Below are 13,747 nucleotides of genomic sequence, written 5' to 3' on the forward strand. Positions count from 1 at the left end.
TTGGTCGCGGGGGCACCAGCCTAAGCAGGGAAGCCCAGACTTCCCTCTCCCGGGCCACTTTGTCCAGCTCCTCCAGGATCCCGAGGCCTTCCCAGGTCAGCTGAGAGACATAGTCTTCCCAACGTGTCCTGGGTCTTCCCTGTGGCCTCCTACTGGTCAGACGTGCCCTAAACACCTGCTTAGGGAGGCTTTCGGGTGGCATCCTGACCAGATGCCCGAACCACCTCATCTGGCTCCTCTCGATGTGGAGGAGCAGCGCCTTTACTTTGAGCTCCTCCCGGATGACAGAGCTTCTCACCCTATCTCTAAGGGAGGGCCCTGCCACCAGGCGCAGGAAATTCATTTTGGCTGCTTGTACCCTTGATCTTTTCCTTTCGGTCATAACCCAATGCTCATGACCATAGGTGAGGATTGGAACGTAGATGGACTGGTAAATTTAGAGCTTTGCCTTCCGGCTCAGCTCCTTCTTCACCACAACGGATCGATACAGCGTCCGCATTACTGAGGACGACGCACCGATCCGATCCGCCTGCCGATCTCACGATCCACTCTTCCCTCACTCGTGAACAAGACTCTGAGGTACTTGAACTCTTCCACTTGGGGCAAGATCTCCTCCCCAACGATGGCGATGGCACTCCACCCTTTTCCGGGCGAGAACCATGGACTCGGACTTGGAGGTGCTGATTCTCATCCCAGTCGCTTCACACTCAGCTGCGAACCGATCCAGTGAGAGCTGAAGATCCTGGCCATATGAAGCCATCAGGACCACATCATCTGCAAAAAGCAGAGACCTAATCCTGCAGCCACCAAACCGGATCCCCTCAGCGCCTTGACTGCGCCTAGAAATTCTGTCCATAAAAGTTATGAAAAGAATCGGTGACAAAGGGCAGCCTTGGCATAGTCCAAACATCACTGGAAACGTGTCCGACTTACTGCCGGAAATGTGGACCAAGCTCTGTCACTGATCATACAGGGAGCGGACCGCCACAATCAGACAGTCCGATAACCCATACTTTCTGAGCACTCCCCACAGGACTTCCCGGGGGACTCAGTCGAATGCCTTCTCCAAGTCCACAAAGCAAATGTAGGTTGGGCATATTGGTCTATAACAATTTTCTATTTAGGAAACATGTTTTTAATAAAAACTTACGCACAATAATAAGGATTGCAAGACAACATAATCACATTTTCTATTTAAAATACAGTCACACACAAATGCAAACGTGCCAAAAGTATAATGAAGAAGTCTTCATTCTTTATTGAATATTAAAACACAACAAGACTGTCACAACACAACATAGATGTATGTCAAAAGTAACATTGTGCCTTATTTCAAAATACAAAGTGGCGTTTGAGATCTCAACTGTGTCATTACCAATTATAATAGAACTTCATGCTCGGTTGTGGCAAAATTAACATGCGTTTGTTGGTCAACTTTTCTCACGTTCTGTAATATTTGTCAATGCTATTTTCCTCCCTTTACGTTTTGTTGTTGCTAGGTGGCTGATTAGCCACAACTGCTTTCTGTTTACTGATTAGCATCCTCACCTGTTTTGTCCCCTAATCACTGCCTTTTTTATTCTGGTGTGTCCCTGTCTTAGTTGCTGGTCCATTGTTCGCTACACACAACTGTTTGTTTGTTGGTTTTGTTGTGTTTTCACGCTTCCCATGTTTTTGCTAATATCCATGCTTTGTTGAGCTAATACCCAAGTTGTGGGTTTTTCGCCTTGTGTGTTGAAGTTCAAGTAAAGATGTATCTTACCTGCAAGCTGCCTGAGGTCCTCTGCATCCTTTGGAATCGCAAACACTTCACAACATGCAAGCATACAACAGTAACATCAATGATAAACTGGTTAAGTCATACCCACCCATATTTACTAATTTGAGCATGTCCTCACCGAATATCATGCCAGCAATTGCAAACAGGAAATACACTATATTGCCAAAAGTATTTGGCCACCTGCCTTGACTCAATTATGAACTTGAAGTGCCATCCCATTCCTAACCCATAGGGTTCAATATGATGTTGGTCCACTTTGTGCAGCTATTACAGCTTCAACTCTTCTGGGAAGGCTGTCCACAAGGTTTCATGGTGTGTTTATAGGAATTTGTGACCATTCTTCAAAAAGCGCATTGGTAAGGTCACACACTGATGTTGGTCGAGAAGGCCTAGCTCTCAGTGTCCGTTCTAATTCATCCCAAAAGTGTTCTATCGGGTTAAGGTCAGGACTCTGCAGGCCAGTCAAGTTAATCCACACCAGACTCTGTCATCCATGTCTCTATGGACCTTGCTTTGTGCACTGGTGCACAGTCATGTTGAAAGAGGAAGGGGTCTGCTCCAAACTGTTCCCACAAGGTTGGGAGCATGGAATTGTCCAAAATGTTTTGGTATCCTGGAGCATTCAAAGTTCCTTTCACTGGAACTCCTGAAAAACAACCCCACACCATAATTCCTGCTCCACCACACTCGGCACGATGCAGTCCGAAATGTACCGTTCTCCTGGCAATCTCCAAACCCAGACTCATCCATCAGATTGCCAGATGGAAAAGCGTGATTCATCACTCCAGAGAATGTGTCTCCACTGCTCTAGAGTCCAGTGGTGAAGTACTTTACACCACTGCATCCCATGCTTTGCATTGGACTTGGTGATGTATGTCTTAGATGCAGCTGCTCGTCCATGGAAATCCATTCCATGAAGCTTTTTGCGTACTGTATGTGGGCTAATTGGAATGTCACATGAAGTTTGGAGCTCTGTAGCAACTGACTGTGCAGAAAGTCGGCGACCTCTTTGCACTATGCGCTTCAGCATCCACTGACCCCTCCCTCTCTGTCAGTTTACGTGGCCTACCACTTGGTGGCTGAGTTGCTGTTTTTCCCAAACTCTTCCATTTTTCAGTTGACTTTGGAATATTTAGGAGCGAGGACATTTCACGACTGGATTTGTTGCACAGGTGGCACCCTATGACAGTTCCACGCTGGAGATCACTGAGCTCCTGAGAGCGGCTCATTCTTTCACAAATGTTTGTAGAAACAGTCTCCATGCCTAAGTGCTTGATTTTATACACCTGTGGCCGGGCCAAGTGATTAGGACACCTGATTCTGATCATTTGGATGGGTGGCCAAACACTTTTGGCAATATAGTGTAGTTGCCTTCGCCCTAGTTTCATGCTAAAAATACTAGTGGTGTCCAAAAAAGACATAACACAACGAGAAAGAATACAACATTAAAATGCTGTCTTGAAAATAGGTTATGTGAGAGTTTCATCCATCACATAGAATTACTGAACTGGAAGTTCCAGGTGGTATTAGGACTTAGACAAGGGCTGGTATAGGCAAATTCATATTTCTTGTCCTTGTAACTGGGATAACATATTTATCCGGATAGCATGCCTTTTTTCTCCTCCTCTGTCTTGGTTTTCAATAATGCACTACAGTGTTACCGCCCATGTCCATTCATCTCTCTCCTTGCATCTTTGACTTTGTCCTTGTACTTATTTTCCCTATTTGTTTCAATTCCTTCTTGTAAATAATATGGCTTTGTGTGCCGGGATGAGGTAACTCGACCTGACGTGCCAAACTCGACTCATCTGTGTCTTTCCATGCTGACATTTACCGCATCTCTGGCTTCTTTGTGCAGTTCCCCTCAGCGTGACAGTGGACTGGAAGAGATCACAACGCAGTGAATATAGGACAGACGTAACGCGTACACTCATACAGTATGAATGTGTGGACTCCCTCCCTGGAGCGTGCGCGAAAAAACAAACACCCGCACACATTTTCTCTCTGCACGAGTGGCTAGTGAAGAGGGAAGTATCCTAATTGGCTGGTGAGATAATGCCCTCAGAGGAAATTGATTGAAAATGACAAGAGTGACATTTGCTCAGCCTTGCCCATATTAAACATCCCCATGATTATATTATCTTTGGAAGATTGTTTCTCCATCCGCTAAATGCAACAACACACATTAACTGCCTTTCAGATATGTTGGCATGCATGAAGCATTTGTCATTATCCTCTTTTCTTATTCTGATTATGCATCAAAACAATGTCTGTAGTAATTAGTAATCAGTCTTTTATCATACTTCACTAATGTCCTACTTAGGGTTGTACGGTATACCGATAATACTAAAGAATACTAAAGAATCATATTCGGTAGTATACTGCCTCTGAAAAGTACCGGTCCGCCAACACCCCACCAAGACCCCCCAGCCCCAGTCAGCAGTGTTTTAGCTACTTCTAAATCACTAACCCTGGTCTCCATGGCGACAAATAAAGTAAGTTTTTTACAAGTATCATCCCTGCAGGACGAGGAATAGCTAAACATGCTTCACTACTCACCGTAGCTCACCGGCGTCAAAATGTAAACAAACGTCATTGGCATACTTGCCAACCCTCCCGGATTTTCCGGGAGACTCCCGAAATTCAGCGCCTCTCCCGAAAACCTCCCGGGACAAATTTTCTCCCGAAATTCAGGCACACAATATAAACAGCGTACCTGCCCAATGACGTTATAACTGTAGAATGATCGAGGGCGAGTTCTTGGTTTCTTATGTGGGTTTATTGTTAGCCAGTTTCATTAACGTCCTCCCACCGCGGTAACAACACACAACAACAGCAGTCACGTTTTTGTCTACTGTAAAGCAGTTCATCTGCCGTAAACAGCAATGTTGTGACACTCTTAAACAGGACAATACTGCCATCTAGTGCATTTGATGAAAGCACTTTTTTCGTGCCACACAGCATGCATCATCAGAGAGGGCGTTCAGCATGGTTAGAAAAATAGTGACAAATAGAACAAAGATGGACAATTCAACCCTTAACTCAACAATGAGTAGATGAGTGTTATGTGTGTGTATATGTGTAAATAAATGAACACTGAAATTCAAGTATTTATTATTATTATATATATATATATATATATATATATATATATATATATATATATATACATGAAATACTTGACTTGGTGAATCCTAGCTGTAAATATACTCCTCCCCTCTCAACCACGCCCCCAACCACGCCCCCTCCCTGCCCCCCACCCCCCCACCTCCCGAAATTGAAGGTCTCAAGGTTGGCAAGTATGGCCATTGGTGGATCTACACCTGACATCCACTGTAATGATACCAAGTACAGTAGTGTATCTAGTCGATACTACTATGATTGCGTCTATTTTTTGCCATCACAACATCTTCTTTCGTTTTTTTTAAAATTTATATTATGTTTATAAACTCAGGAAATATGTCCCTGGACACATGAGGACTTTGAATATGACCAATGTATGATCCTGTAACGACTTGGTATCATATTGAAACCTACATTTGCGGTATCATCTAAAACTAATGTAAAGTATCCCAACAACAAAAGAATAAATGATTATTACATTTTAACACAAGAAGAACATAATTTGCTTACTTACTACTAAAAGACAAGATGTCTTGTATGTTCACTATTTTATTTAAGTACAAACTTGCTATAAGAAACATAAGTTTAATGTACTGTTAGATTTTTTTGTTAAAATAAAGCCAATAATGCAGTTTTTTGTGGTTCCCTTTATTAAGAAAAGTATCAAAAAGTACCGAAAAGTATCAACATTATTTTAGTACCGGTACCAAAATATTAGTATCGGGACAACACTAGTCCTAATCTAAGAATGATCCCTACTCTAAGAATGGCGTGGCGAAAACTTATGTGAATCAGCACTCGGTAGTTCCGACGGAATTTGGTGGGTACTTGTAAAAGTACAGAATTCGGTACACGTCCTTATTCCAGATGACTCTGCATATTGTAGTTTTTTAAGTCATTAATGTATCTGTAGCTCAAAACTGTATTCCTCTGATATACTGTAGGAGGTTGGACAACAATACAATAGAAGTCTTAAAACACAATGTTAAGACGGAAAATACTTTAGATAATGATTCAATGTGTACTTTTATAAGTATGTTGTAATCGGCTTAATGACTTAACAACTCTGACTTAGGGCTCGGCGATTAAATGATCGTTGATCGCGATTAATTTGAGCTCATACACGGTGATCAGCTGTTTGCATTTTTACCTAGACCAAACATGGCGGAAATGTCTGTAAGAAGATAATCCTGCATGGAATTATCCACCATTTTGACCGGGATCCTGTGTGTGTAACCCATCGCGTGGATTATCTGTATCGTTGCACCTTTAGTAAACACAATCATAGCTATAGACAAAAGTATAGTTGTCAGCTGTTAGCGTATATTACCTCGATCAAACATGGCAAAAATGTCTGTTAAAAGATACAGCAGGAGTGAAGAGTAGGGCTACTGTACTCGGTACCATCCTGCACGGGACAATAGGCTTTATTAAAAAAAATCATGACACGAATCGAGATCGGATCATATGAAAAAAATAATCGGGATCAGTTTTTTTTTTGCCGTATCGCCCATCCCCACTTTGACTACTTCCTTCAATGTTTACAAGATTCAATTAAAGGCCTACTGAAATGCGATTTTCTTATTTAAACGGGGATAGCAGCTCCATTCTATGTGTCATACTTGATCATTTCGCGATATTGTCATATTTTTGCTGAAATGATTTAGTAGAGAACATCGACGATAAAGTTCGCAACTTTTGGTCGCTGATAAAAAAAGCCTTGCCTGTACCGGAAGTAGCAGACGAGTAGCGTGACGTCACAGGTTTTGGAGCTCCTCACATCCGCACATTGTTTACAATCATGGCCACCAGCAGCGAGAGCGATTCGGACCGAGAAAGCGACGATTTGAGCGAGGATGAAAGATTTGTGGATGAGGAAAGTGAGAGTGAAGGACTAGAGGGCAGTGGGAGCGATGCTGTGAGAGGCGGGTGGGACCTGATATTCAGCTGGGAATGACTAAAACAGTAAATAAACACAAGACTCTATTAGCCACAACACAACCAGGCTTATATTTAATATGCCACAAATTAATCCCGCATAACAAACACCTCCCCCCTCCCGTCCATATAACCCGCCAATACAACTCAAACACCTGCACAACACACTCAATCCCACAGCCCAAAGTACCGTTCACCTCCCCAAAGTTCATACAGCACATATATTTCCCCAAAGTCCCCAAAGTTACGTACGTGACATGCACATAGCGGCACGCACGTACGAGCAAGCGATCAAATGTTTGGAAGCCGCAGCTGCATGCGTACTCATGGTACCGCGTCTGCATATCCAACTCAAAGTCCTCATGGTCAGTCTCTGTTGTCCCAGTTCTCCACAGTCCAATGGTAAAGCTTGACTGTCATCTTCCGGGAATGTAAACAATGAAACACCGGCTGTGTTTGTGTTGTTGCTGCAGTCGGCTGCAATACACCGCTTCCCACCTACAGCTTCCATTGTTCATTGAACAAATTGCAAAAGATTCACCAACACAGATGTCCAGAATACTGTGGAATTTTGCGATGAAAACAGGCGACTTAATTGCTGGCCACCATGCTGTCCCAAAATGTCCTCCACAATCCGTGACGTCACGCGCTGACGTCATCATACCGAGACGTTTTCAGCAGGATATTTCGCGCGCAATTTAAAATTGCACTTTAGTAAGCTAACCCGGCTGTATTGGCATGTGTTGCAATGTTAAGATTTCATCATTGATATATAAACTATCAGACTGCGTGGTCGGTAGTAGTGGGTTTCAGTAGGCCTTTAAGGACAGCTTAATTCCATCTATCAATTTTAGAGGACATTATATACTTTGCAGTGATTATACACATACTTGGGCTGTGAGTAAATTACGGTATCGCACCGGATGATGCATCGCTGAACACAATCTCCCTCCGTAATATTGAGTGGCTTGGGTCTTGTGGTTCATCCTAAAACGGCGGCTCTTCCCACAATAGCTGACTTTATCTGTTCTGTACTTAATGTGCCTCACCAAGAAGCGTCAGTGAAGATAATGCAAAAGGTTGTAAAAGTAATAAGGTAATTATCTCACTGGCCGACACGTATTAGGTGAATGGAGCTGGAAGAGATAATCAGTAAAATTAAGTATTCAGCTTTGACCTGGGTAAGATACCACATACACATGCAAAAGCGGATTGTCACCAAGTATAAGAACTTGGATCTGCTTCAGAACTGATCAGGAAATGATAAGAGGAAGATTATTCTGGAAGGGCCCAGAATCACACTTCGCAGGGTTTTTGTTTATATCTACTTACCACGTGGATGTCTATTTTAGATTCAGTGTCTTAAATTTATAATGTGATTTGTGAAAGTATCATCAAACAGGAAGGTCATCCCCAAAATGTAACAGATTTGCCCTGTACACAGCCTTGAGATTTACGTAGTGTTTTATTAAAATAAACAAATTATTGTGCCTCACTGAAATCGAATACATGTTCAAAGCCCCTGATATGAACAGGATAGGGCCGATTTGTAGTTTTAGCCATCTTACTGGCATTCTTGGTTTCAAACGTACCTTCCCAACCCATAGACCACATACAGCCTGTAGGAATTACTCCTCAGTTGTTCATCAGCCAATCCCAGCTGACTTAGTGCGTTGCCAGTTCTGCACAGGCGTGCCACCAGGAATTATGGGCCCCATGAAAAAAAATCACAATGGGCCCCACTCGGCAGCCGTTGTCTCCACATCTCAAAAGCTCGACATAACTCCAACTGTGATGGCTTGCATCTGTCTAGTTTCTTACAGTTCAATACTACCAGTGCAATATTTATTGCTCGTGAGTTATACGTCCAATAGTGTGCATCAGTGGCGACTGTTGGTCTTTCAAGGAGTGGAAGCTCATTTTCGGCCTACCTGTGAGTGCTTTGGGACGGTGGAGGGGCTCGATGCAGCAGCTGCTGATCGTTGCGGAATAGTAACTGCAGTGGGACAGAAGTCATGAGTACAGTGCCCAATACCACCGGAAAAAGATGGTAGATTTGTCGCCAGTTGTTCTTAACAAAGGCATGGTCCCAAAATCTCCAGATCAACAACTCCGTTGTTAGATTTTATTTCAACATCACTCATTCTGCTGTCAATCACGAAGGAATTCAGCTGCAGACAGATCATCTAATCATCATGCAGAAGCCTAGCGTTCAGCAGCTCACTGCTCCATAGACCCCCAGAGAAGCTCAGATTCCCTTGAAGTGTTGCTTTTAGCTTGTTTATCCAATCAAGGTCCTACTTTCCATGTGCTAAAGATGAACCGCAGATCAATACTCAACATACTCACCAAATTAGGCACACTTTTATTGCAGTTTTAGGTCCACACATTTGAAAGGGGGTATATGATGATTTTAATCTACATTTAAAACATTTCTTTGTGGGCTATCGCAGTGGTCCCCAACCTTTTTTGCACCACAGACCGGTTTTATGTAGGCGTTATTTTCAGGGACCGGCTTTCCATTTGTGCCAGATAAATACAGAAAAATAAGTGCATGAAAAATACAACTCACTATAACGCTGAATTAGTGGGAGCCCTGGGTGTGTTTCTTTGCAATGAAATGCAGATGGAAATCAGCTTTTGGCTACAATCTGTCACTTTTCTATCTGATATGTTCATTATTGTGCATTGTATCATGTCACAAAGTTATAACAAATGGCGACTTCCTATGAGGAGTTTTATTGTACATCTATAAATAAGCTCATTGGTGTGTCTAGTGCACAGGTGCCAAACTCAAGGCCCGCGGGCCAGATCTGGCCCTCCACGTCATTTTATATGGCCCACAAAAGCCTGGAAATAATACTTTCTTATTTTCTTACTAAAGGTATTAGGGTTTTTTTTCTAGTTTGACAGGGAACAAACTAGTGTCCAATATTGCAACAAATATTATATTATCTAACTTTGTTGACCAAAATCCAAATAAATACTTAAATATCTGCTTAAATTATGATTTCGAAGCAAGTTATCCATCAAATTTTGCATTTAAAAATGACCAATAGATTTTACTGTAAAATTTAGGGACTTTTTTTTACAGCATATTAATGTAAGTTGAAACAAAACGACCAATGTTTGTTTTGTTACAGTAAAATTCCATCGACTGAGCTGTCAGTTTTTTGTTTTTTTTACTGTAAAATCCATGGTTGATGATTTTATAGTACCACATTTTATTTTGGTAAAAAACTGGCAGCTGAGTTGCCAAAATAAAATTAAACAGCGGTACTGTATTTCTATTTACAGTAATATGTTGTAAAAATAATAATAATAATAAAAGAAAAACACCATATATTTTACAGTAAAAGTCTGGCAACTAAGCTGACAGTTTTTTTATGTAAAAACAGTGGTAAAATCCACACATTTTGTTTACTCTCTACGTAATTTATTTTTTTTTAATATTTAAAAAATTATAGGCAAATTCATCAATTATTTACTGTTACAAGCGGCCCTCTAATGGCAGCCATGACTGCGGTGTGGTCTTCAATGACACCCCTGGTATGGTGGGACAGGCCAAAGTTGAGTCGGAGAAAATGCAGTCCTTTATAAATTATTTAATGTTTGGTGTGAATTCTGCTCCACAGTTACGTTGACGACCTGTTTTTTGAGTTTGTGGGCCACGTATTAATTTGTGGAGGCATTCCTAGATTGCAAATGAAACCATGCCTTATCCATCGGAATTTATTTTAAAAATGTACACGGTTTAAATGTATATCTTGAAGTTGACACTGGCTATTTTTTTCCAGACATGGTCAAAAATAAACGTCATAAACATACAGATTCACCCGGTCACAACATTAGGCACAACTGCACACCCTGACTGCATATATAAACATTAAGAAACATGTATGAAAATTGTACTTTACCCTACTATATATACTGTATACCCTACTACTGAATGTATGAATACGTACGTCCACCTCGCCGTGATGTCACGACGTAGCCAGTCTGCAAAACCCAGCAAACAGAGTCTTTCAAAACTGCATGCAAGCTCACGCCAAAATGCATGAACCTTTGACATTGTTTAATACCAGTCTCCAACATCGTAACATTTATAACTCAGAAAAGACAAACATCATCGTAGGTCCCCTTTTTAGTTTAACAATGCACAGGTGAACAATTTTTATACAAACCCCGTTTCCATATGAGTTGGGAAATGGTGTTGGATGTAAATATAAACGGAATACAATGATGTGCACATCCTTTTCAACCCATATTCAATTGAAGATATTTGATGTTCAAACTCATAAACTTTTTTTTTTTTTGCAAATAATAATTAACTTAGAATTTCATGGCTGCAACACGTGCCAAAGTAGTTGGGAAAGGGCATGTTCACCACTGTGTTACATGGCCTTTCCTTTTAACAACACTCAGTAAACGTTTGGGAACTGAGGAAACACATTTTTTAAGCTTCTCAGGTGGAATTTTTTCCCATTCTTGCTTGATGTACAGCTTAAGTTGTTCAACAGTCCGGGGGACTCTGTTGTGGTATTTTAGGCTTCATAATGCGCCACACATTTTCAATGGGAGACAGGTCTGGACTACAGGCAGGCCAGTCTACTACCCGCACTCTTTTACTATGAAGCCACGTTGATGTAACACGTGGTTTGGCATTGTCTTGCTGAAATAAGCAGGGGCGTCCATGGTAACGTTGCTTGGATGGCAACATATGTTGCTCCAAAACCTGTATGTACCTTTCAGCATTAATGGCGCCTTCACAGATGTGTAAGTTACCCATGTCTTGGGCACTAATACACCCCCATACCATCACAGATGCTGGCTTTTCAACTTTGCGCCTACAACAATCCGGATGGTTCTTTTCCTCTTTGGTCCAGAGGACACGACGTTCACAGTTTCCAAAAACAATTTGAAATGTGGACTTGTCAGACCACAGAACAGGTTTCTGGGTGTTGTTGATAAACAGTTTTCGCCTTGCATAGGAGAGTTTTAACTTGCACTTACAGATGTAGCGACCAACTGTAGTTACTGACAGTGGGTTTCTGAAGTGTTCCTGAGCCCATGTGGTGATATCCTTTACACACTGATGTCGCTTGTTGATGCAGTACAGCCTGAGGGATCGAAGGTCACGGGCTTAGCTGCTTACGTGCAGTGATTTCTCCAGATTTTCTGAACCCTTTGATGATATTACGGACCATAGATGGTGAAATCCCTGAATTCCTTGCAATAGCTGGTTGAGAAAGGTTTTTCCTAAACTGTTCAACAATTTGCTCACGCATTTGTTGACAAAGTGGTGACCCTCGCCCCATCCTTGTTTGTGAATGACTGAGCATTTCATGGAATCTACTTTTATACCCAATCATGGCACCCACCTGTTCCCAATTTGCCTGTTCACCTGTGGGATGTTCCAAATAAGTGTTTGATGAGCATTCCTCAACCTTATCAGTATTTATTGCCACCTTTCCCAACTTCTTTGTCACGTGTTGCTGGCATCAAATTCTAAAGTTAATGATTATTTGCAAAAAAAAAATGTTTATCAGTTTGAACATCAAATATGTTGTCTTTGTAGCATATTCAACTGAATATGGGTTGAAAATGATTTGAAAATCATTGTATTCCGTTTATATTTACACCTAACACAATATCCCAACTTATATGGAAACGGGGTTTGTACATTTAAACACAATTTACTATTTTATGTAAGAGAACATAATAATTGTGCTACATGCCATATTTTATATGTAAACTACGTTGTAAAATTCCAAAATGCAAAGATCTAACATTAATGAAAAAAAACTTGTTTTGTTCCTTTCGCTCTTCCTTGAAAACCGGATTTTATTTGAGTAATATGCAGCATTGGAGCGCTATGGCTCAGTACTTACTGCTACTAAGCAGATTCAGGGTTGGTGTTTGTTCAATATGCATGTTTACTTTTTGATTAATGCGATCTTATCACTTTTATTGTCAAAAACAAGGTTTTGGTATGTCCTACCTGGAAACCGACACCTTTTGAGTCCGGAGTATTTGTCATAGAGCCAAGTTTTTTCCAACGTATGGTTACAATCATTTCAAGACCTCGTCTCCCGAAAGTGAGGAAGATGATAGATAGTTTTCTTCAACATCGGATTGGTGGCCACTTTTACAGGGAAGTCATTTCTTTCTGAAATTAGTTTTGACAAATCAGTGTCTATTTCCACTTTGCATTTTGAACTCCTGTAAAAGAACTAGCATAAGCTGCTTAATGGTTTTCTTTTACAACCCTGCACAATATTTTACTTGCGACCTTGTCACAAATGAATTCCCATTTGAAATGGCATGCGAAGTGAATTAGTGGAGAATGGCATCCCAGATCTTTCAAGGGAAGCCATTTCAAAAACACATTAGTTAAATGACATGTAAAGGGTAATATTTTCTTTGTGTTGCCAGATTTAATCACTTCTCATAGCAATAGGGTTCTTGCTTCAAAAAGATGCATAGTACATTAATGAGAAAAGGCTTAATCCCAGGATTTTAATAATCCAGCAGTCAAGAATAAGATGATTTTGCAAACTACATGTTTTTAATTACAGTCGTGGTCATAATGTCATGGCTGTCTTGAGTTTCCAATCATTTCTACAACTCTTAGTTTTTTTTGTGATAGAGTGATTAGAGTACATACCGTATTTTCCGCACTATAAGGCGCACCGGATTATTAGCCGAACCTTCAATGAATGGCATATTTCATAACTTTGTCCACCAATAAGCCGCCCCGGACTATAAGCCGCGCCTACGCTGCGCTAAAGGGAATGTCAAAAAAACAGTCAGATAGGTCAGTCAAACTTTAATAATATATTAAAAACCAGCGTTCTAACAACTCTGTTCACTCCCAAAATGTACGCAAATGTGCAATCACAAACA

At 41.2% G+C, this 13,747-nt stretch overlaps 1 protein-coding gene across 1 annotated transcript in view; it reads left to right on the plus strand.

Annotated features, from left to right (window-relative positions):
• Positions 1 to 13,747, plus strand: part of LOC133572578 (calsyntenin-2-like) — an 839,649-nt gene that overhangs the window by 429,512 nt on the left and 396,390 nt on the right. The gene's annotated exons all lie outside the window — the stretch shown is intronic.

Source organism: Nerophis lumbriciformis, linkage group LG30, assembly GCF_033978685.3.
Source record: "Nerophis lumbriciformis linkage group LG30, RoL_Nlum_v2.1, whole genome shotgun sequence".
NCBI lineage: Eukaryota > Metazoa > Chordata > Actinopteri > Syngnathiformes > Syngnathidae > Nerophis > Nerophis lumbriciformis.